The 23,886-nt window shown below is 50.5% G+C and overlaps 1 protein-coding gene and 1 long non-coding RNA gene across 3 annotated transcripts in view; one reads left to right on the forward strand and one right to left on the reverse strand.

Annotated features, from left to right (window-relative positions):
- LOC146198103 (uncharacterized) overlaps positions 1 to 921 on the reverse strand; it is a 59,806-nt gene extending 58,885 nt beyond the window's left edge. For both annotated transcript variants that reach the window (XR_014704943.1, XR_014704942.1), the window contains exon 1: positions 708 to 921. This is a non-coding gene — a long non-coding RNA (uncharacterized LOC146198103). The remainder of the gene's footprint in view (positions 1 to 707) is intronic.
- The window catches only part of by (focal adhesion protein tensin), a 293,064-nt gene that overhangs the window by 196,177 nt on the left and 73,001 nt on the right, over positions 1 to 23,886 (forward strand).

Raw genomic sequence — 23,886 nt, forward strand, 5'->3', positions numbered from 1 at the left:
TCAATGATTATTATTATTATTCTTTCTTTTTATGAGCCTCGTCGCAAAACTTGATGTCATGTGCTTGCACGAGCGACGATGTGTTAAACGATTGGCTCATTTTTCTTTTTAATTTATCTGATGACGGCTTTGTTCGCCACATGCTGTGTCCCTGGGACTGCCGCCACCTGCATTATGACACGCTGGCCTTGAAAGCTGTTTTCTGTGTCGCCATCTGCTTTATTGTCCTGTTACGTGGCGGCAGGAACCTGAATGGAGAGGATGTGTAAAGTCCTCTGCGCGTGCATGGGTGGTAACCGCAGTCTGACTGCTGCCGGAAGCCTTAGCGCTCCCATTCCTTTATTCTTGGCCAGAGTGTCACTGCCTCGTTAATTTCTCGTCAGATCACGGTGCCCAGAGTGATGTGCCCGTGTGGGCCTCTGATCATCAGCACGTGCTTGATGTCGCCAAGGTAATGATAATTACATTCATTTCAACATCAGTTTAACTGCGAATACGACCCGATCGAACCTTAGTCTTATACAACTGCACCTGTCGTCGCTATATTCACTCTCTGTTTTTATAGTTTTATGAAGACCGAGTGCGAGAAGTACCGAGATAATGCGAACACGAGGTATTGATTACTATGCAGTATCTATTACGGGTTCTTTCACGCCGTAGCATGCAAAGTACCTCTCTTGATTAATACAGCCTCACGGAGTACTTACTGGAATATCGTTGGGTCTGGTGTCATCTTACTTGGCTTCTTTTTTATCAAACGAAAATCCAAAGAAGGTGTGAAACAAGCTTTGCCGACAGATGTGTTTTAACTCGTTTCCAGTCAGTAAAATAAATTACAATTGGCAAGAATCTCTGCGATAAGCTCTGTGATTGACACACGTTTCTCTCGACATCGCAGTCAACACTGACTGAGCGCAGAGTTCAGTCACGTTAGCCTGGCAACCAGGGTTACCTTCCTCTCTCTCTTTTCATTTCTGGGCATATCCTCGCCATCTTTTCTACGTAGTCGCAGCAGCAGACGCCCAAACTCGCGTGCACTTCGTAGGGCGCCCTTTCCCTCCGAGCGGTTCGCGCGTGCGCGCGCCGCACAGTGGAGGAGGCCACGCCCCTGCACGCACGGCCGCCGGCGCGAGTGCGGCCGACGCGTGCGTGAGCGCCGTTTCGTTCTCCGCCAGCAGTCGCGCGCCGAACGCGCTGCTGCGAAATTCGCGCTCTGTTTCTGTTTCGCTTTCGCCTCCGAGCACCACCGGCAGCAGCGTTCGTGCGTAGTGCTTTTCGTCGCCCCGGTCCACCGTGATTGTTTGTTGCCACCGCCGTCTCGTTAGTGCTGCTTTGCGATACAAAAATACGCTTGCCACGCGCTGCTAGCAGCATTCTTCTTCTTCTAGTCCACGTCGGCTCCTCGTCCCTCCAAGGAATCCGGAGATCGTCACGTGGCCAGCCTCACCGGTGGTTTTTCGGCGCATGGCTTCTAGCGTGCTCCTGGCCTCCCGTCGAAGCTGTCAGCGGTGCTTGTTTGAGCGGTGGTCGTCGGTGCTGAAGCCCGGCTGCAACGCGGGATGTCTGTACCTTAGAAGGAGACGCCAGCCCCTCGCCGAGACCGGATTTCTTCTCTCCGGCCTCGCATCCTGCATTTGTTTTCGCATGGGATAACCGTTGCATCCGTGGGCCTCCGAGCGCGCGTGATGTGCGTGAGCGCACTGTTTTCATTCCGGAGTGAAACGCGCGCCTAGTTGAGCGAGCGGCCGATTTTCCCGTCCCCTCGGCTTCCTTATTGTGGCCGCGAGCTCGTCCGCGAACTTGAACGCGCCTGTCACCGCGGTCTCAAGGACGTCGCCGCGATTATTGCTAGTCTTGCTGAAAACGCGCGCTCTTTTGTCTATCGCTAGCGTCGCTCCAGCCGTTACGCTTGAGAAAACTGTCATTGCGTACCTCCGCTTGTCGCATCCTTCTTTTTATTATTACTCTTTGTCGAGGATCGCTCGTAAGCGCTGAAAAGTGATGCCATTGTTTCGCCCTCGACGAGGCGGAAAACCACTGTGTTCCGCTAAAACATCCGAGACGCCAAACTTTGTGAGTGATTCTGAGGCATACGCGTGCTCCAGGGCAGCGGAATTTAACGTTGCACGGCTGCTTCTTTAGTCAGGAGACTATTTTTGCCCGTTTGTTTTCGTGCGCTTCGTTGATGCCGGCTGCCTCTGACCGCCACGCTGGGAAAGCATTAGCGGTAGCAGCAGCAGCAGCCGCGTCACGTGGAGGGCACATTAGCGAAATCTAGGACAAGCTTGTTTGGAGAAGGCCTGCGGAACTCTGTCTACTTCCCTCTCTCTGTGTTTACATCCCCTCTTCGGCACGCAGATCAGACGAGTACGTCTGAGCTGTAAAGACCAGGAGGCATTGCGCAAGTAAGTAAAAAAAGAAAAGGAAGATTCGTCGGTCGAGCTAGTCAGTGCGTGAGGTACAGATGCGCACTCAGGAGGGTAGCGCGTACAGAGTCGGGGAGACGACTGCAAATAGCAGTAGGAGCGCATTCCTGGGAAGAAAGCGAAAATAAACGTCGGGGGCGAGGCAGCCGATGCGACGTGGCGTTGTCGCCTGCCACTTTGCGCGACACTTCGTCACCGGTCGTGCGGGGTGTCAGAAACGCGCTGCGTCTTTTGAGACGCGGCGGATTTTGTATTCACGTTTGGTCTCTCACTCTCTCTTTTTAGGCGTAATATGCGGCCTTACGCCGTTTCTTGGAAACATTTGAAGAGCCAGCTGTGCGTCTCGTAATCCGGCAAAGGCTTGCTGTTGCGAGATAGACCTGCGAATGTCGCGAGGGGAGGCAGCTGAGTCGTTGCTTTTTTTTTTTTTTTGTAATTTTGCGAGTCCTGGGCACCAAGAGGGGATTCCGAGGACGAGGGAACCTGAGATCGTTTAGCTAAGGTCACCAAGCAACTGAAAATATATTTCCGCCTTTCTGGCGGGGAGGAGTCAAAGCTCGAGAAAAGAGCCAGTCTGTTACGGAAAGGCAAGCAATAACTACAAAATAACTCGTCATTCAATTCAGGCAATATTCAATTCAATTCAGAATAATATCTTCGGAGCACTGCGGGATTCTGGTTAGTTGTCCTTCAACATATCTGGAACAAACGGCGAGTAAAAGCTGCTAGCGTAAAGCAGGACCTAAAATACAAGCCACCCTCATTGCAACACTTTGCGCTTGGCAAGAGAAAGGGCCTTTTCGGAGAGGCTGTAGCCCAAACCCCCAGAGCGTGCGATTCTCGGTAAAGCGCTGAGCAAACGCTATCGACAGCAGCAGGACGCGGGAAAGGCGAATGCTCCCCTCAGCGTCTCCCGTCAGCGCTCGTTTGGCGCGCCACGCAGACAGGCGGATCCGAGGCGAGGGGGCGTGAGTGTGTGTGCCTGGTGTAGGAGGCCGAATCGCGCACGCGGCCCGCAGCTGGTCTAGAGCGGGCTGCCGCCGTCGCCGCATCTCCGCTTGAAGTACGTGCGCGCCATCGCTTTTCGGCTACGTCGTCAAATCTGGCTCGCCGACGAACGCCGTTGCTAAAACACCGAGGTAGTTTAAGCCGGTAGACAGGGCTCGCTGAAGGCGTGCAGTAGCACCTACGTCAAAGTATTGGCTGGTGGCTTCTCATACTCTTGTACGTCAGCAGGGCAGGTCAACGCGGGGCGTGTGCTATATCGGAAACGGTTTGCCCGTTTAAGCGTGAAAGGTCATCCATGCGTACCCCGCCTCTTCGTCGGCGAAATCTCACCATCCCCAGCCGCCCATCGCAAAGCGCGTTGCGCTCGCCCGCATCGCTCCCCGTGCGCGACTCCGAGTTTTCCCTTCCTCCGCACTCCCCCTCTCCCTCTCGATTTGCGATTAGTGTACTGCGTGCGGAATGATTGCCGGCCGCCGGTGAGCACATCGGCTTGCGCCTCCTATCAGGCTGTCGAGTGGCCGGTGCACCGTCCTCGATGCCTGACGACGTGCTTCTGTAAGCGAAGTCCGTACCCGAGGTCGCCTTTGTCGACAGAGCGCAGCGACCACCGCAATCGTTTGCCAGCGCCGTTGCGACTGCTTACCAGCGATCGTCCCCTGCGCGCAAGTAGCCCGGCTGCGAGGCGCAACTCGAATACTCCTCCGAAGAGACGTTCCGTCGTCGAAGCTGGTCGGTGGTCGTAAGTGGTACAAGTATCTACAAGGCGTCGTCGTCGACTGGGCCTCTGCGGTGCGCAGGATAGGCTGGGATTGTTTTCTTTTCTCTTTTTTCGAGAAGCTTCGAGTTGCGACAGGCTCCTAGCGAGAAGCGGCGTCCACTGGAAGCATCTGCAACCCGTGACCTTTCTGCACCTGATTCTGACAGTCACATCGTGTTGGAAAGGAGGATGCCTACCCTGGAAGTCACAAGTCATTAAGATAGTCAACGCGGTGGAGATACCAAGCAGATGCGGAAGCGGAAACGATGTCCCGATGCACCGAAAAAGCGACCGCCTTGTAATCAAGACTGGGCGTCGAGAAGGTCTATTGCAATCGGCGACTCTAAACGCGATGCTCGTCGGGCCGGCGTGAAAAGGGATGCACTGACTGAGGTGACCACACGCCGGTGAGGTTGTCTCGCATGCCGCTACTGCAGTCGTCGCAGTGTCTCCAACGACTACGTTCTACGAGAAAAGTTCCTATTTGTTTAGAATTTCGACGCATCGCATGTAAACAGTGACCAAAATGTGGGGCTGCCTGGGAAAATCCAAGAAGCGCCGCAAGACGGCCATCAGCATAGTGCGCAGTCCGTCGCCAGGTTGCCGCTGCTCCTGCCACGGACAGTCCTTGCAGCAACGCAGACAGGTGAGCGGTTGGCCCTTTCACCTGGCGATCGTGAACGCTTTTCTGATATGACACCCGGAGCGGAACTGTGCGCATTTATGCGTCCAGCACACATTTGATGAGCGTGGCTGTGCAGCCACAGACTATGCTATAGTCAGATAGGAATGGAACGCGAAGAGCACCTGTAACAAAATATTTCCCTACGTGTTTTGAGCTGCAGTATACAAGCAGCCCAAATCACGTTTCTGGGCAGATGACCTATCGATATATGAATACGCGTTTGTGTTTCATTTCGCCTGATTGCTTTTTGTCACGAACGGTCATAATCCGCGATTCTGTTGTAGGGCGAGCGGAAATTCACTCAACCGTGATGGTAGGTTAAATGTTGGAACGCAAGGCATTGTTTCAGTCGTAGTCGGAGCTTCTGCACCGAGCAAGCATGCCTAAATTTGTAGCAAGCTCCAACAAAGTTTGTGGTGCCATTTACTCAACGCTCCTGCTAGTAAGTGCCGAGAATGAAACATCCATGAAATCATTTGTGCCTCAGATAATGAAGCATTCATGTATAGTTATCCACTTCTACCTGTTTTCTAACGGAACGAATATCAGACAAAAAAAAAAAAAAAACGTCCTTTTGATGGCGTTCGTATAAGAGCCGTATTCCTATCAGATAAGATGGGACAGCTGATCGAGAGTAGCGCGATGTCATGGGCCGCTTGCGCCCTTTAAGCGTTATCACTGACAGCTCATCAAGCCGGCTGTTTCGCATTCCGCACAAGGATTCGTGTCAGAACCGAACACTTCGTTGTGTCGCAGACGTCCTTGCTCCGAAGTGGGCCGAAAAAACAAACAAAAAAGCACATTAAAACGAACACCTGTGGAACAACGAATATAAAACTGAAAGCGGAATGTGAACGGCTTCTCCTATTTGCATTCGACATGCAGACCTACCTGCGGTGGCAGTATTTCAAAAGCGTTCAAGGTGTTCGGGGTGCTTACCTTTAGATAAGTTTCGGCTCTGAGGGTATATGTATAACCGTATAAAGGCATGACTGGCGAGCCACAATGCGATAGCTTTGTACTAGACTCGACGTATTTATAATTATGACCATCTGTCATAGTATGCGCTGTTTGATCTCGACCTTGGTATCTGAGGAAACGTATCCAGCAAAAAAATAAAAAAAAATAAAACCTATAGAACGATGTCTGGCTTTCAAACGAGGTGCCACGACAGCAATATCGGCCACTCCATTTACGAACGGGAAATTGTTCCACAAATAAATTAAACCGGGGTGCATACATAAAAGGCAGCACGCCGAGGCGCGCAAAGTGGGTCGCGAAACTTAACTGATGACGTTGATTGGATCAGGTGCCCGTCGCAAAATCTCTAGCGGCTCACAACATGGGCCGCCCCGACAAAGCGGCACTACATGGGTATCTATCATTGCCGTACTTTCTTTCTTATTGTTTTTTTGTTTTTTTTTTTTTTTTCTGCAAAGAACGTAAAACGGTGTTGTCGTTGTACTGAAAATGCACAGTTATTCTCCGGGAAGCCACTTGTGTCTTTTCGACGTCCGGCGGAAACATGTGGGTGCATGTCGTGTTCGTGTAAAATTTTTGTTTTGGCGAGCTCAACTCGCCTTTCAGATTTGTCAAATTCCTGAGCTGAGATGCTTCATTTCTTGTCGCCTTTTGTTTTTTTTTTTTTCAAACCCGCCCACCGTTCATTGCGACCTCCATCGAAGTCTTTTTATCTCTAGCAGTCCGTGAGATGGGTGGATATACGTCGGACAAAAATTGCAATAGTCCGCCGCCGTACGTTTCCTGCGCAGATTGAAGTGTGGCGAGTGCATGCTGGTTGGAGGTTCGACCTTCCAAGAGTCAAGGGCTGCGTACGACGCCTATGCACAGACAGAGCCCTCCCCAAACACCGCTCTACGTGTCGCTTTTATCTCTATAACAAAGCATTGAACTTAGGAGGTTGGTTCGTGCTGAATTAAACCTAGTGGCGACGCTTGATCTTTTTTGTTTTTGCATGCTTGTTTAAGGAACTGCTAAACTTTCGTATGACCGAGAATATCGCGCGGGAATGTATTATGTTCCAGTAAACGTTTATTTTATTATTCACGGAAAAAAAAAAAAACGGTTATAACGAAGGCATCTTGTTTGCTGACATTTAAAAAAAAAAAAAAAACGGTTATAACGAAGGCATCTTGTTTGCTGACATTTAAAAAAAAAAAAAAAAAGGCACTGAACAAGAGACTGAAAAAAAATAAAGGCGGACCTTATAACAAGGTTCTTATTTATTATGATGAAAAATAGCGCGAAAAAGTACATGAAGGACGGAAGGAAGACAATTCGTGTACTTTTTCGCGCTATTTTCCATCATGAACGTTAACCAACTCGTCCAACTTTCGACATTTCTTATTGATTAACATTGCGTGTACGGTACATAGGGCCATCACCTGGCGATTGCGTTGTTTTGGGCTCTGAAATCGTGTATCAGGCGATCCGCATTGCATTTTTACGCCACTTTTATGCAGCAATTATTTCATTGGTGGCGTTTTTACCGCTGTCATCCATTTGTCTCAGTAGAACGTATGCTTTTTCAATTTTGTCCTCGCCTTTCAAGGCGTTGATATCAGGCTGTGCACGCGTGCAGTGCTTTCCCAGCCTTCTTCCCTTGAACCTGTGCTTGCAAGGCATCTCTACGATGCGCTAGCCCATGGAAATACGCCGGAGTAAGACAGTCATGGAGACGCTAAAAGTATTGCCGCTTAAAGCATGCCGATGCAATCTGATGGGTCCTCTCTAACCTGCACGGCTTGGATAGCCTACCCATCAACGCCTGGCCGCTACTTCAGCTAACAAGCAAATTTCCTTTTTTCATGACTTCCGTGTTCCGATAGCACCTCTGGACACCTCTTCCATATTGGCTTGCACACTTCAATGTGTTCGGAACAAAAAGACATGCATTGTTCAAAGAACGTCTTAACTAGCACGCATTGCTCGTTGCATCACATCTCTCGTTTTAAAATGACGCTTTTCGGTCGGCCGATTTATCATTGACTAGTCTCCTGATGTCTAAATTGTTAACGCCGTGCTCTTGATTGTTGTACAGTATTTCTACGGGGACCTTATTGCGTGGCTTGGCCTGGTTGCGCGCTGCACGAGCCTGAGCGAAGTGAGCGAACACAAAAGCAGCAAAGTCCTTTCGGAGCAGCCTTTTCAAGTTGCGGCGGCGTTCCGAAGTGCGGGACCCGCATTGACAACGCTCATGACAATACTATAGAATAGAGAAGGGGATAGAGGAGGAAGAAGCGCTGAAGCTGGGGGTCACTCTTGGCTTCGCGCGTCGTGGAAGAGCTTGCCCGCATGATCACGGTAGTTTGTGTTGTGACCTTCAGTGGAGCGTTGCACATCGCGCAAGCAAAGCGATGGCTTGCACAAGGGTTTGTTTCGACACTTTATCGGTGTTGACTGACACTCGAACGGATAAGCGAGGATGAACCTGGGGAAGATCCAGGTCTGGCTTCTTTAAAATAAAAAAACAAGGTAAAAGGAACACATGAAAATATGGGGCTCATTTATCTCCCGAAACAGATCTCCAAGGGGCCGATAGCGCGCCACTCAGTTAAGTGTACGTACCATTCGTGAGATATGTTCATTGCTGAGGTTGAAGAGCCGCCAGTGACATTTATCCATCGAAGAAGGTTCCGCAAGTTGGGTGATTGCCAGCAGCTTTGTTTGTAAGCTGGGGCAATTTCAGCGGGATAGTTTTGGTAGCAGTTCTCTTCGTTTTTTATTTCGCTCATTGGACACTTGTAGGGAAGATTGTATTTGACACCGTACTACACATGGTGTGACGTCGGCCGCTTGGGCGGACTTTGGCACAGGCCCGCGGGAACAGAACCAAAATAGCAAGGGACCCGTTTCGAAGAACTAATGCCCCTTATCCCTCACCCTCTCCCATAGCGGGCGGCGGCGCTTAGTGGTGATTCATTGTTCCCGCCATGTTCTGCTGTGGCGTAGCCGCCACCGCCGCCTCCCCTGGCGACTTCACTCCTCCGTTATGTACGTCGCGTCGCCGATGCTGTTGCGCCGTCTTTGTCACCTGCAGGTCCCCTTCTCTGTGGCCGCAGCGAGGGCAGAGGGGAGGCTAGGCCTCGGAGTTCGTTAGCGGAACAATGCCGCGCTGTGTCGTTGATCTCCACGAGCCTCTCGCGGCGTTTACACGCTAGTTACTGCTTCGTTTTCCCAGAGAACGCGGAGCTCACCTCGTGTTGCTCGCTTCGGACTGAGTCGTTGTGAAGACTGAAGACAGTGGTGACGAACCAGCGAACGTATGGGGGACATTTTTTACAGCGTCGAGTCCTATAGGCAATAAGCGTAATCCTGACGAGTGGCTAGAAAAAGGCGTATCAGTGCACATCAAGCACACCTGAAAAGGAAAAAAAAAAAAGAAAAAAAGCCCAGTTTGTAGAATAGGCACGAAGAGCGCCTGTAGTTGCTCCACCCTCAGTTTCTCACTTTAAAAGAACCAAAGAAAAAAAACCGCATACTTCTCCAATGAATATATATTATATAGAGAGAGGGCATGGGCACGGTTATTGCTTCTGTCTTCCGTGTGTCATTTCTGCTCGCTGAAGCTTTCTTGGCAAGTCAGGCTTCTCGTTCTGGGGCGTGCCGCCCACACCTCGGTTACCAAACTGCCGGCAAACTGGCGGGGCACCGGTTTAGAGTCATCCGAAACGTAAACTGAGCCGCGTTAGGTCGCGAGATAAAGGCGGTCGCGAGGCTAAATGCACCTGGTGTACAGCCGTGCACGTGGAAGGAAAAAAAAAAGAACCAAGTAAACAACCGGCGGGAATCATGTAAACAAAACCCTCTTCCTATCTGCGGCCACGTGCGATCACGGCCTTGAATTCAGTTAAAGGGGTGTGCCCACGCAGCGGTAAAACCGGCCTCCGACGACGCAATCTTCCGCGTGTCTCGCCGCCCATTTGTCTACCGTGGACTGCACTGCGGAGAAGCTGCCACGGAGAACGAGCTGGCTCCATGTGGCGGTGCACGCCGACTAAACAAAACAACGCTGAAAATAAGGAGGGCGGTAGAGATAGAGGGGGGCAAGCTCTAGTAGGCGCGCCCAAAACAGCGTGTAAGCGGGTTACGTAGTGATGTTGTGAGCACTGGAAACACATCGGTGGGCAGGACAAGGAACAAGAAGAAGCGTCCCTGGGTTCGGCAGCATCGTTCGTAATTGGCGTCTCAGGCTGCGTGCTCCACGCGCGCCGCCGGAAATGCAACGCCCGCTCGTATGTAAAATAGCGCGGGGAGACGCGTGCGCGCATGGAGGTTCCGGCTGGTCCCGGCTGATATTCGGCCGCGCATTCATTGAGCCCGTTGGGGGCGTGCCCCGCTGACGCCGCCGATGTAAAAGGTCGCCGAGAAGAAGGAGGAAAACGCGAAAACAGTGAACGTATGCCGCTTCAGCAGTCACCCTTCTTGTGCCATCCGTTGCCGTGGTTACCTATACACGGACAGCCTACAGTGTTCTAAAATCCCGCGTCTTTAGACCCAGTCACATATGCTTGCAACGATCATGACAGGGAATTCAGCGAACGTAGCGTCGACCCGTGGTCGTTGAAAGTGTTATGCTGTTCCTGCCTTTCTCGGCCAACTGTTCACAATAATCCTCGTGAAGTGACAGTGGCACACCCATTTATAGTGGAGGGAGAAAGTTGGCTTGCCAGTTCGCCGGCTCATGTAATGCCGGCGGTGAGCTCCAATTCATTGCCTATCCTTCTCCTCTCAGGCTAGTCTTGGGGAGTCCAGGCAGACTTCTCAGAAGCTTCTTTTGACAATTCGACTAGAAAAGGTGCTGATAGCTGTTGGCTTACAAGTCCCAGCCCAAGACACGATCTTGCGCCGGAGAATGACTGGTATGGGCAGAAACAATAATTCCTCACCGCTTTCGATCCGGCATTTCAACGCGCATGTCAAGAGAAGTAATTCTACTTTTTCGAATAGTTTCTTCTAACACGGATGAAAGTAGCGAGCGCACGCGTTCCCCTGTCACGAGGACTGCGTTTCAGAGATAAAAACAAAAACAAAAGAGGAGGAAATTGTTCGGAAGGCGGCAGCAAAAAATTAGCCACCGCACTGTGTCGAAGTCTTCTTTGCTACTGCGGTCGTCATATAAAGTTGATTCGATCCATCCGTCCAGATCAGGGCTGCCGCAAGGCTGCCTCGCGTCTGGTGCAAGCAAAAGCGCTGCAATCTGCGCATGCGTGCATTTGCGATTCGCGCGAAACATGCGCGCTCTGAACGACGTCTCTTCATGAGAGTACACTCGGTTGCTCCAAAGAGGGGCCACGCGGCAGCGATATAACTGTCGCCGCGTCTGGCGGCCCGGATTCGGGCTCAAGGTGTCGGGTTTCGGCGCTTCCCGGGAAGGGACCCGTCGGCGGGGTGGTGTCGGCTTGGCCCCCTCTCCCTCGGTTTCTTGGTCGCTTGCGGCGCTTTGTCGGCGCAGCTCAGTTGCTCTCGATGCCATGTCGATGAAAGTGAGGGGACCACCCACCGGGAAACTGTAGTGTCGGCAGGTCAACGTCAGGTCAACGTCAGGTCAACGTCAGGGGTCAACGTCAGGGGTCAACGTCAGGGGTCAACGTCAGGGGTCAACGTCAGGGGTCAACGTCAGGTCCCCACAGAGAGAAATTCAAGTTCCTGCTGAATTCTTACTCGGAAGCCACGTTGTGGTGCCTTAAGGTACTTAAACAGCTTTTTTAGTTCAAAATAAATTCAGCCCCACTGAGGTGGCGCAGTGGTTAGGGCGCTCGACTACTGTGCCCAAGGATACCGGATCGAATCCCGGCCACGGCGGCCGCTTTTCGATTGAGCCGAAACCTGATCCAGACTATTGAAGCTCAGGAGGTCGATATTTCCGGAGCCCTCCACTACGGCGTCTCTCATAACCTGAGACGCTTTGGGACGTTAAATCCTATAAAGCAACCAACCAAAATAAATTCAGAAGTTGATGAGGGGAACCATACTTTCTACTCGTGGTGTACTTCGTTTCGAGTGGCATTGGCGAAAGTGTAATTGGCACTGCGTTTTCTTTTTGGTGTTAGTAGTGATCGAAAAACTATTAGTAAATTGACTGTAGGCTTGCTGAAGCGTGTAACAGCGAGCGAAATACCTATTTACTATATATACTCAACTTCGCTCCGCTCTGTGAGGCCCATTTTCTCTCGGTCGAACTCGCGACTTTTTCTCCCAAGATCAGGCTCTGGCTACATTGAAAAAATAAGGAGTGGAAATGAGTGCTTGATTATGTCAGGGACAGTACTTTTTCAAGGTTACCGCGAAAGTTCCGCGTGGACAGATTGAAAGATGCGGTAACTATATTTGTAATGCGTTATAAAATATCTTCATGCAGCGAATTTATCGAAGTGCGCACCGCGCTTCTCACAGGCTTCTCGTATAGATGTTTTCATTTCTTCTGCCAGCGGCGGATTCATGGGTCACTATTGGAAGGGGCAGAAAAAGAAATGAAGGGGGGGGGGGGGGGTCTTTTTGAAACGGCTTTTTCTCTCCCCTCCCCCCCCCCCCCCCCATTTTCCACGAGAAATGCGTTTCAGCTGGTTTTCCTATGGTAAATTTCCCAGTGGGGAAGGCTACCGGTGCTTCCGCCTTCACCCACACATTTTCCCTTGGCGTCTGTACTTGGGCTAGACGGATTAATAAGAAAATATATATTTTCTTTGCGATGCTTTTAAATCTGAGAGTGGACAGAAGGCTCGTTGCAGCTGTTATGTGAACCACTACACAGGCTGCGCTTGCTCATCTTTGGCAAATACCCGGCAGGCGCGGCGCGCAGTTGGTTAAAATTTCGCCGCTATCAGCGAGAAATGGGAAGTCTCGCGGGCGGAAAGCAGGCTTGCCGACGTGTTGATGCAAGCGTGTCCTGGTGTTTTTCACCGTCTCGTGGGGCGCTGTCTCACCGCACTGTCCGAACAGGAAATGCAAGACACGTACATCACAGCCGGAACTTTCTATATTTAATACGCGTTGCAAAATCTGAGTTGTGCCTGTCATTTTTTTTTAATTTTTTTTTTAGCTATTGTGTTAAACGCCGCCATTGTCGGCGTCGGAGGTTCGGCGTTATGGGAGAAGAATCACGTGCATGACCCTGAAAAGTGATAGTTGGCAGGCAGTGGCCTAGCACTGATTCATCGATGTGTTATGCCATGTGACAGGACCACGTGATATCACAACGCTGGCAGGAGCTGCCAACTGGAGTTAATGCTCATTTGAGATGGGTGGAATAGAAATCAACATTTCAGGGTTGTTGGATGCCTAGTCAGGCATGCTGTGCTCATAGGTCACGCAGGCATATTCGCACGGCTTGGTCGAAGCGGGGCTTTCTATGTAGAAGCGTGAAAGTTTGAGCGAGTTGGTCGGACATGTTTGACACGAACGGCGCGGCAGAAAGAGACGAAGACAGAGTATACACACAAGACAAGCGCCAACTTTCAACTTTATTAATACTTTCTATGTAGGGAATATGCTACTTAGTGGCCTTCACTCTTTCTTCTTTTTTGCACAAATGCTTCTTTCACTTCTGAGGTGGATGCGCCTTTGCTTTGCTTAGAAAGCGGATTGAAAAAAAAAAAAAGAAAAAAAGCGCAGGTAGAATTATCACCTAGTCACGCAAGCGCGGGCTTGTATCCAACATCGCTGGGAACACAAAAATATTGGAGACATAAATGACACAGAGATTCGGATGCCTAATGATGTGGCAGCCCAATGGAAAGATTGCTTCATCGCGCTTACAGGCAGCACGAGGAATGTGTATACAACGAATGCGCACTAGAATGAATAAATACGAAAAGGTGCTCTGTGGATGCCACTATTTTTCCTGCCTATATGTTTCAAAGCTGCTTTGAGCGTGACTTCAGCGTCCTCAGAATGATCGGGTAGGTTCAACAACAAATTAATTTTTTTTTTTCCGCCTCACTTGAATAGCTAATTTGAGTCTGCGTTGCAGAAAGCTCGCTTTACATTCGTTTGCTGGCACCTGGAAGCTCCGGTGAGCAGAGAAAGAGATAGGCACCTCTCTTTCGCGAGATTTACGGCGGGCACGGCCCAGTTCAGTCAGGTTATCTCGCAGCCGCGAGCGTAAATCACTGTCTTCTCGCTCTCACCTATAGACGGTCGACCTCGCGTTTGGGACGTTCGATCGACGCAGATGGTCCCCGTGCGGCGTCTCGTGACCGCGCTCGCTACGTTGTGCGACCGACGCAAGCGCACGCGCCGCGCGTGTTGTACCAGCTGCCAATGCACGCGAGCGAACGGCGTGAGCCGGCGGGCGCGCGCAGCTGCGAATTTCATTGTCGGCTCCGGGTGGGAGTCTTGCGTCTGTGTCGGCCCCATGCCGCCGCCGCCCTTGGTACGACGACTCTGCTCACCGATCTTGGCCGCCGGGGCCAAAACGTTTGGCGCACGTGCGCTTTCATCGGCTAGCAAAACGACTCCCGCTGCGTTGACGCCGCGAAAGGAAACGTATCAGATGCTGACGGCGAGCATACGCGCTGACCCCTGGGGAGCCATTTGCTGCGGCCATACAGGACCCCGCAGTGGGCTGTTTGGCCCCCATTCTAGGTAACACCCGTCCCGGTCTTCACTAGACTCGACCAAATGCGGCTTCAGGGAGGATAAGGCGGGAGAGAGGAATGATGAAGAGTTATTCCCATGGGCTCACACGCGCCGAGAAGGAGAAGGGGCGCGAGCTTGTAGCTTTTGGTCGGTTCTCGGAATAAGATGGGCATTTGGACGCACGTGAGCGTCCAGGTGACTTCTCCGCAGGAGCCCTTCACTCGTTCGGGATGGCTGACGAGAGACCGCGCCCCTTTGATGTGTATGGGGAAGCAAAAAGAAAGCGAGAGTGTTCCCCGAATGGCTTCACGATGCGTGCGCAGTAGAGATGCGAAATGAATTATGCAGCTTGATCCATCACTGTAGGAGGCGGTCACACGTGCGCGCACGCAAGGTGTGCTGCGTTGTGACTATGCAACAGTGAGCGAATCGAGAGACGAGCGAGAGGGACTTTTGTTGAACCGTTGAATTTTTTTTTCTCGCTCTATGAATGACTACAGTGAACCTTAATGCCTTTCTGGAAGGCGTATTTCGAACACAATACAAAAAAAGAAAAAGAAAAAAAAATTATCAGGGAAAGTTTGTATTCGTGTACACACAAACTTTACTATGCATACGGCCATTGTCAGATGCCAAGCTGAATTTACTTTTGTCACTGGATTGGCTCATTTTATTTCACGCCGCCTATTATTTACGACGCTTTTCAGCTAACATCCATTCGAACTAATGGATCGCTGACGATGGCAGGCAGCCAGCGTCATATGTAGTGTACAAGATATCATTATTCCACATATTCCGTAGTGTTTCAGAGCGCTACCTTAGGTTAGTGAAGCTAGTTCCCGGCTATCCATCAATCCAATCGTGAGGTGCCAAACTTGGCTTTTAACGTGCCCCTATACCACGGAAGACGCTGGCCGGCCCATCAGGTCATCAATCATTTTGACGCCGCATGGCGTATGCCTGTTCTTTTTTCTCTCTTTTTTTTTTTTTTTTTTCATACATAAGGGGAGGTAGTCAAAGCATTCTCCCACATTTTAGATAGAGTCGCGGGTAAAAATTAAGGGGTTGGCGACACGCCTGGGAGATAATATTGTTGAACTAATCGCTCCTCCTTCATGAAACGGGGTCAGCCATTTATACGTGTGCCGGCCAAGGCGTTGAAACTAGACGCAAAAAGAAAAAAAAAAAAGCACCAAACATAGCACTGACGCTGGAAACAAAGCTGGAATGAGCGGGAAGGGCTACTATCGGCGTTGTGCCGGTATACCAGCCTTGGGGTACAGGTATGGGTGCCGTAATACTATGCAGAGCGGTATACATCTGTGTGCCGCGTGCGGGCTCTCCGCCCACCTGCCTTGGCTGCGAGTCACCCTGGGCAAATTGAGCGAAGCTCCTTCGCTTCATCGACCGTGGTCCGGGGCACGTCTACGCTTTTTGGACGGGAGCCAGCGTTATATAAATGGCCGGCGGCCTGCCTCCTAGATTTTCGCATGCATCAACGCGGCTGCACGCTTGGCGGCAGCAATGTTCGCCCTGCACCTTGAGACCAGGAAATTCGATGAAGCCGTGCGCAGGCCTTATGTGTCACCGCTTCTCCACCGATAGAAGGGCGCCGCTCAGGAACTCGCGCAGCTGGAGAGCAGAGCGATATTGATTATGCCATTACATGTTGCCTAATTAACTATAGCAGATATATTAACATGAAGTACAGGAAACTGTGTCGTTACGTTCATGAATTATGCGGCGTTGCGCGTTTCTACTTGGGCGCTCAGTTTCCCGACGATCCCTGCTTCCGCCTCTCGCTAAACTTGCCGATTTTCTTCCTTTCTTTTCTTTTCTTTTTTCTATTCTTGCGTCTACCAGCTGTCATGCTGTAGAGCACTTAGAGGAGACGCAGTATGACTTGTTATTGCTTCGTGTTGATATCTCTTTTTGTGCGTTTTCTCGGTGCGGGAGGATTTTCCCGCTTTTTTGTTTTGTTTGGTTTTTGCGGGAACTGAGCGAAATTGCTCTGCGTATATATACAGGCCCTGTCATGAGCTCCGCAGCGGCGCGTGCCAGGCAGCTGTTTTAATGGTACACGGCTGATGCCCGGACGGCGCACACGCCCCGACGCACTCTCAACTAACGAACCTGCGAGGTATGCGGCCGACCTTTGGCGGCGAGGGCATCGTTCGAGCGAACCGTCTTCCCTCATTGTCAGCGCGCGTTTCTTTGACTGTCTTCGTGCATATTAATATACCGTGCTCGCAGCATGCCGAACCCGCACGAATAGATTAAGAAAGAGGAAGCATAACAGCAAACGTAAATGTGTGCAGTGGGAGGACGTTGAAGCCTGCATCATTCGCCACTATAGGTGTTGAGTGCTTTACTGCTTTTAGGCGCACTTGAGGTCTCAACTGATCGAAATGTTTCGGGCGCTGAAGGACGAGCTGATACCCAAGTCCCTCGCGAAACACCTATGAGGTGTTTCTGACTCGATGCCAAAGTTGCAATCAGGACAAGAACGAAGACTTCCCAAGGTCTCGGGTTCACCCGTTGCAGAAAGATATGATTAGCTCTGCTCTTTTGTGTATTTATTGTGTGGTATTCAGTTGTAACTGTTCAATTTTCACACACTGCCTTACTTATCAGCCGTTATGGTTAAAAAAAAAAGAAAAAAGAACACTTTTTTTTTTTTTTTTTTGATATAGGTATCGCCCGTCCACAAAAGCACGTAGCCAAAAATGTTTTTTCGGGACCGGTCCAAGGCAGTTTTCTGTACAGAGAGGGTGTGAAAAGGGTTATTGTGACATCTCAAACGAAACGACTGCCTAGACCGCAGGATGAAGGGGTCAAATACATGCCTTCCGTGCACGTGTCGATGAACTGCCGTGCAAGTTGTGAACTGGTTTCCTTTAGAAGTCTCCGAATTTGCGCGAAACACTGAAGGTCGTTTGTGGAAACCGGGCTGTTCAACAGCGTCAGTTGGAGCCAGCTCTGTGCAATTTCCTGCTTCTCTGCTCGCGGAGCACAGGATGCGCCGACCGAGGTGACAGCTGTGCAGCGTGCAGGGGCAGCGCGTGCCTTCGCTCCCTGGCCATGGTTGCCTGGCGGCGCTGAAAAAGCGCTTGCATGCGCAAACCGTGCCGAGCTCTCTCTCCGCAAGTGTGACCATAAGAAAAAAAAAAAAAAAGAAGAAAAGAAAACGCTGCTTTAGTTTGCTCGCGTGGTCGGCTGCGCTTTTCGTCTACGGGCTGCGCTCTCGCTGAGTGTAACAAAGAAAGAAATATGACAACGTTAACGAAGAGAACCTCTCAGCCTATCGACTTCCTGGAGCCATTAAAGAAAAAGAAAACAACGAAACAAGAGTAAAACAGATGGGTAGATAGAAGTCCGACATTGAGCGCTGTTTGCTTTGTGATTCCTGTGACGCGCAGAAGTCGTGTTTTCACATCCGCTGTCCATCGTGTCTGCGTGTCAGCAAATCTCGAGTTGGTGATGCGGTCTGCTCGCGTTTCGCCCAGACTTCGACCCGTTTGGTATCGAACTGCTTCCTTTCCCCTGCATCGCCGCTTTAAGCCGGCACCCCCTTTTTCGTGTCCGCCAGTTTACAGCGTCTTCTGACGCATGGTTGTGTGGCAGCATGCTCTCACCCTGCCCGCCGTTATGTGCGGCGTGTACAGTTAGTTGGCCGGCTCCTTCGACGCGCCTCCGCGCCATCTGCTCCCATCTAGCCCGCGAGTTGTTCGACGGTGTTCGCCGCGCGCGGATGTTGCTGTGCACGCGGTTATGAGCTCTCTGTTCATGGCGTACAGCGCGCACATTGTCTTTTATTCGATTTTCGAGGACTAGGGCTTTAGAGGGCTTAAAGTGTGGGTCGTTGGCGTTGAGATAGGGAGGGGAGAGGGAAAGGGAAGAGTCACCTGAGGAAATGCTGCAGTTTCGCTTAATCTATTCAGTTTTTTCTATGCATGAAACTTCGAAGTAATTTAAGAGTAATTGTTGTGCTCTTTGGAAGTAATTGCAATGTGATGTCATTCCTTTTTGGAAGCAGTAATTAGTAATGTAATTTAATTGCATGCGCACGATGTTTAGGAAAGTAATTAGTAGCGCAGTTGAATTCATTTTCAAACGTAATTTTACCATGCATGCTACTAGGCCACAGTGGCGCTTTATCATAGTTTGGTTACGCGAGGCTTTATGTCTGTGTCGGGTGATCTTTACTCAATATTGTTACGGATGGTATTTGTCGCGTGCAAATATAATGCGTGAGTAGGATACAGCGTTGCAGCACCGCGAGTAGTCTACTGCAGAACGGATCCAGAACCGTACGAAAGTACTCTGACAGAAGCACGTCTAATTTCGGATGGCAGCACCTCAGTTTCCGGCTATGTGTCACGATGACATGGGAGAAAAAAAAAAAAGCTGGGTCCTTATTTCGAGTTTGCGTCGTTATCGAAGTGTCGCTATCTCACGTGACCTCGAGTAAACTGATTGGTTGAAACACCGGAACCGGCGGTTGCCACTTCGAAACCGGAAGAGGTGACAACATCATGTTCCGGTGCTTCGACCAGTCAGATTACTCGAGGTCGAGGAGATAGCGACACTTTCGATAACGACGCAAACTCGGAATACGGGTCCTGGTGTGTCAGCTTTACAAGCTGAAACGACAGGTATGAGTACACCATGAGAAGATCTCTCCTAGTGACCCGAGGAAAGCAAAAAGAAAGAAAAAATCAATTAAAACACCAGAAATGTCTCTGTGCCAGTAAATAAGAATCTAAGCAGACCGCATCGACACCTTCGCGTGCATTTCCGTCGAGTCGCCTAGTGAGAGAACATTTTTGTCTAATTTAACATGATGAACAGGATACTGCAACCCTATCAAAGTGGAGCTTGTAAGCAGGATTTAATCTTTCGCAGGCAGTGTAAATGGATGTATATATACTGCCCCTCAAATTCGTGTGCGATCCGTTTGGCATAACGGTTTTATTGCTTTAGAATATATGGATCATTTTTGGGTGTGCGGGCTTAAGATAAAATGAATTTCTCCTGCTGGGCTCAGGCATCTTCTGCGCGCTCTTCGTAGCTCAGCAACTTGGCTTGCTTTCTGTTGGGTGGGCGGTGCGCGCTTTAGGATCTTTAAGCAACCTTGCATGTGCATGTACTTATTCTTGCTACTCGAAGCTGTTTAATTTGTGAGTATTTTTCTTTGCTACTCTCATCTAGCTGCTGGAGTAGCCGGAAAATGCACCGTTTATTGTTGCACCTGCACCATGTTGCGCTTAAGTTTTCTCCTGGACTGCGTATGCTAAAGGGTCAAGAAAGGCGATATCTTTTAACGGTTACGAGTTTTTCATGGCAAAAGTTTAGCCGCTTCCCAAACATAACAATAGGCCGTTTATGGCTTCGCTTAAAACGCAAGTCGTGGAAACTTACCAACGATGGATGCCTTTTTCAAGGCCTAGTGTTGTGGAGTTTAGAGGGAATGCTTCGGATAATCTTTCACGAGTGCAACCTCTCCAGCCTTTAAGCGGTAACCGCATCCTAGCGATCCGTCGCGCGACGCCGCCGCCAACGCCTATCGTTGTCGCTGGTGCATACCGCACGGAGCGACGGCGCTCAGCGACAGAGGCGCGTTTTCAGCGTTGCTCTGTTACCGCCGCCTCGTCATTCGGTCAAGGGGAATGCAGTCACGCTATATCCCATTTTTAACACTAAACAGCATGAAGTACGATAAAACACTGATGAAATTTCTTGTAACGCATCGTATTTTGAAGGGTCACAGCGCAGCGGTGCGTTACTATACACTGCGATGCCGACTTGCATTGCAAGCAGCGACTTTCTCCTGCTCCTTTCGGAAATTAACAATATCAAGCCACGCTAACCTTTTTCTTTCTTTTATTACCCATCCAAGCTTTTACTGAATTATCTCGATGCACTCATATATATACACGGATCAGACGAAGTGAGCGCGTGAAGGCACCAGGTTCTTCGCCCAAACCGGACTAGGAAAACTAACTTTACACGCAATAAAAAGAAAAAGAAAGCCAGAACGGAAGTTGAGCACCCTAAAGCCCTCTGCGATTGGCTGCCTCGCGAGCTGCTTCCGGGCGACACGCGAAATTTTCTAAAAACCCAGAAACCGAGCGACGGCGACGAGCGGCAATGCTTTGGAGGCCCTGAACCCGTCGCGCGACGGCGTCACGCGGCATGCCGCCGCGAATTGTCGCCTCATGCGGTTAGCGCTTTAGGGTACGGTTTGCCTGGACGCTGTAAGCGCGAGCATTTCGTTTCCACAGGGGTGCGCTGCGTGTCATGAGTTGCTTCTTTGCATTGCAACGAATTATTCGCTATGCCGTTCATTTGACTTTGTACGTCAGAGGACGTTCTCGTGGAAGCATTTCGGACGATTACATTGTAAACAACAAATAAAAGACGATGGACGACACGGCTTCGATTTCGTTATTGCCACTAACCCGCCATCGTTGATTTACATGCCTTACTTCAGCGAAGACGCGCTTTGTGCTTTCTTTGGTATGCGTATGCATAAAACAAGCCTCGGTAGCGCCCCAGTCATTTGAGCACAACCGACACCGTCCTGATGCACAGTAAAAATAATAAAAAAATAACGCTACGATGAGGGTAACGGAAGGAGGCGGAGAGTAGACTTCGTCCACAAAGCCACTGTTTTGTATTCGTGCTCTAAAACGCCCGTATCCGACATGCTGCTCGGTTCCACTGGTGCCAACGGCGAACGCGCGCATTTATTTGCGTAGCCCCCGCAGAGCACCTTTCCTCCACATCAGAAGGGAGAGAGAGGAGGGGGCCAACGACTTCGCAAACCCGGGCCTCAGCCTCTGGCGTTGGAGAATCGCCTGACAGACCAGTTGCTGGAAACCGCGGCTTCTCTTTCTCTTTTCGCGTTTCGCGCGGGCAAAAGCAAGCGGCCAGACCGGCAGGCTGGCAAAAGCAAACCCCATCCGAGAAGCCAAATAGAACGAGCGGCCTCGGCGTGGTCAGTAAATTCCTCTCGGAACAGCGCGCCCTGGCCGAACGCGTGGGGCGGCCGGTCTCGATCCAGTGGTGTCTGCAGGCGCACACGCCAGCGGCGTACAGACAAAAGAAATACACGGCCAATCTAAACAGTGGGCGTGCGAAATATACGGGACAGGGGTGGCGCACGTGTTTGGACAGCAGCGCCGTTTGTGCGCGGACAACGGCGCCGCGGTGTGCGGTTTTGGAAGAGAGGGAAAGAAATGAGGGAGAGAAGGCACAAGAAGAAGAGGGATCTGTGTTTGGTCTGCCTTCTTTTGGCTGAGCCCCGTGCGTGTTCTCGAGATGTTCTTGCTTGCGTAAAACGGGTGCGTGGCGGCCTCACGCTCTTCGTTTCTGTGCGAAACAAGTTGTGGCTCGCTTTGTGGTGGTCGACGCCCGAGTTTGATTGAGCGAATCTAATCAGGGAACAAAATCTGCAGCCCAGCTGGTGAAAAGCTTCGGCGTTTCAGCGTGACCGCCGTTTTCGTTTCATTTAGCGACCATTTTAACTTTACAACACCTTTCGCATCCTTTCACGCTTTCAAAATTTTAGCACAGCAAGCCTGATCGTCTATTTGCAATTTCAGTTCAGTCAGCCTTACGGTTTGGCTCTTAGTAACGAAAACCTCTCATTTGGTCGTAGCCATAGAATAGTAAAAATATAATAATAATAAAACGCGCGGTCAGTGCAATCGAGCGGAGCAAAACGTGTTAACAAGTGGGTTAAAGTTTCGCGAGCGCATTCACTCGTGGCGCTCTCTTTGCGCGGTCAAGCAAACTAGCGGGCGCGCCAGACATACGTGTCCCTTTGCGCAGCTGCCTCTCATATTTTCGCAGCACAAGAGGTTGGCAGTACACTGTACTGGCAGTTTAACACGCAGGGAGGAAGGCTGCTTCTCCTGTTCTCCTGTTCAATGCGGCAGTGTTAAATGCTCCTTTTATCGAGAAATTCCGACGTTGTCGGGTTTGTGGTGGAAAATCACGAGAATTCTGGCAGCTATAACAAGCTGCAGCGTCATGGCCGGGGATTGATTTGTCGGCGAGCTGCGTGACTTCACGAGACCACACGAAGTGGCTGAGTTGGCAAGATTTACCAACTCTGGCAGCTAGCTGCTTTGGGACTGGATAGTGAGAATGGGAATCGAACCGACCTGAGCCGGTTCCTGGATCTGAGTTCTTGTCAGACCCTTGGTCACTCAAGCGCACTCGTACGGCTAGGTTAAAACGCAGCTTTATGTTTATGTCGCATGGTCTTCCATGTGATATCTATGATAGCTTGCGACTGTCCGCAGATCAGTATGTGTGATATAATAAAATGGAGGCTGCTGCAGTAACTAAACTAGGAGCAAAAGGCATTACGCGGGAGCCACTAGCGCTGTCGCTACATACCCTTAAAAGCGCAGCTTAAGTATTTTCCATATTTTTGGTCCCAAATGAGATGCACAGTTGAGTCAAAAGTTTCATAAAGTGCCGTCAAAAGTACGTTTTAAACTGCACACGCGCTGGAACTTTGGCTGTGCTAATGAGAGTGTCCTCTTGTGTTCGTGCTGTATCGCGATTCCCGCGCGACGTGGAAGTTGGTAAAGACGACGGTTAGAAAGCGCAGATGAGAGGCAGGCATTTCAAATAGGCAAGGAGAGAGACTGCCACGAGTTCAGATCCCGCTGGAGGCCATTAAGTCTGTGTGTGTGTGTGTGTGTGTGTGTGTGTGTGTGTGTGTGTGTGTGTGTGTGTGTGTGTGTGTGTGTGTGTGTGTGTGTGTGTGTGTGTGTGTGTGTGTGTGTGTGTGTGTGTGTGTGTGTGTGTGTGTGTGTGTGTGTGTGTGTGTGTGTGTGTGTGTGTGTGTGTGTGTGTGTGTGTGCGTGCGTGTGTGTGTGTGTGTGTGTGTGTGTGTGTGTGTGTGTGTGTGTGTGTGTGTGTGTGTGTGTGTGTGTGTGTGTGTGTGTGCGCGCGCGTGTGTGTGCGTGAGTGTGTGTGTGTGCGCGCGTGTGTGTGCGTGAGTGCGCGTTTTCGTCGCTCATACAACATCAAAGGCGGGTTTTCATTCACTCAGTAATGGTTTCTGATAGTCATATTAATATTTTCTGTAACTATTCTGGCGATAGATTTTCATGCTGGGAATTTTTGGACCACCGCTCTGTTGTCGTGGATTCTTGTAGCGCGCCTGGCATCACTTCTCGAGGCTATCTTCTTATACTTGCCGCACTTCAGAAGCGGTTTTGTCGGAAAAGGCGGTCCCTTTCAAACCATGTATTTTTGGACCTTTTCCAACGATAAAATAGAGCTTTGTATGGTGTTCTTGTGTGTCATTTTCCTCAAGAGGAGATCGGTGTAACCTCCCCCCCCCCCCCCCCCCCCCCCCCCTCATACTGTGCACAAGGAACCTGCTC

This window comes from Amblyomma maculatum, chromosome 2 (genome assembly GCF_055883805.1).
Source record: "Amblyomma maculatum isolate TAMU_Amacu chromosome 2, ASM5588380v1, whole genome shotgun sequence".
NCBI classification, from domain to species: Eukaryota; Metazoa; Arthropoda; class Arachnida; order Ixodida; family Ixodidae; genus Amblyomma; species Amblyomma maculatum.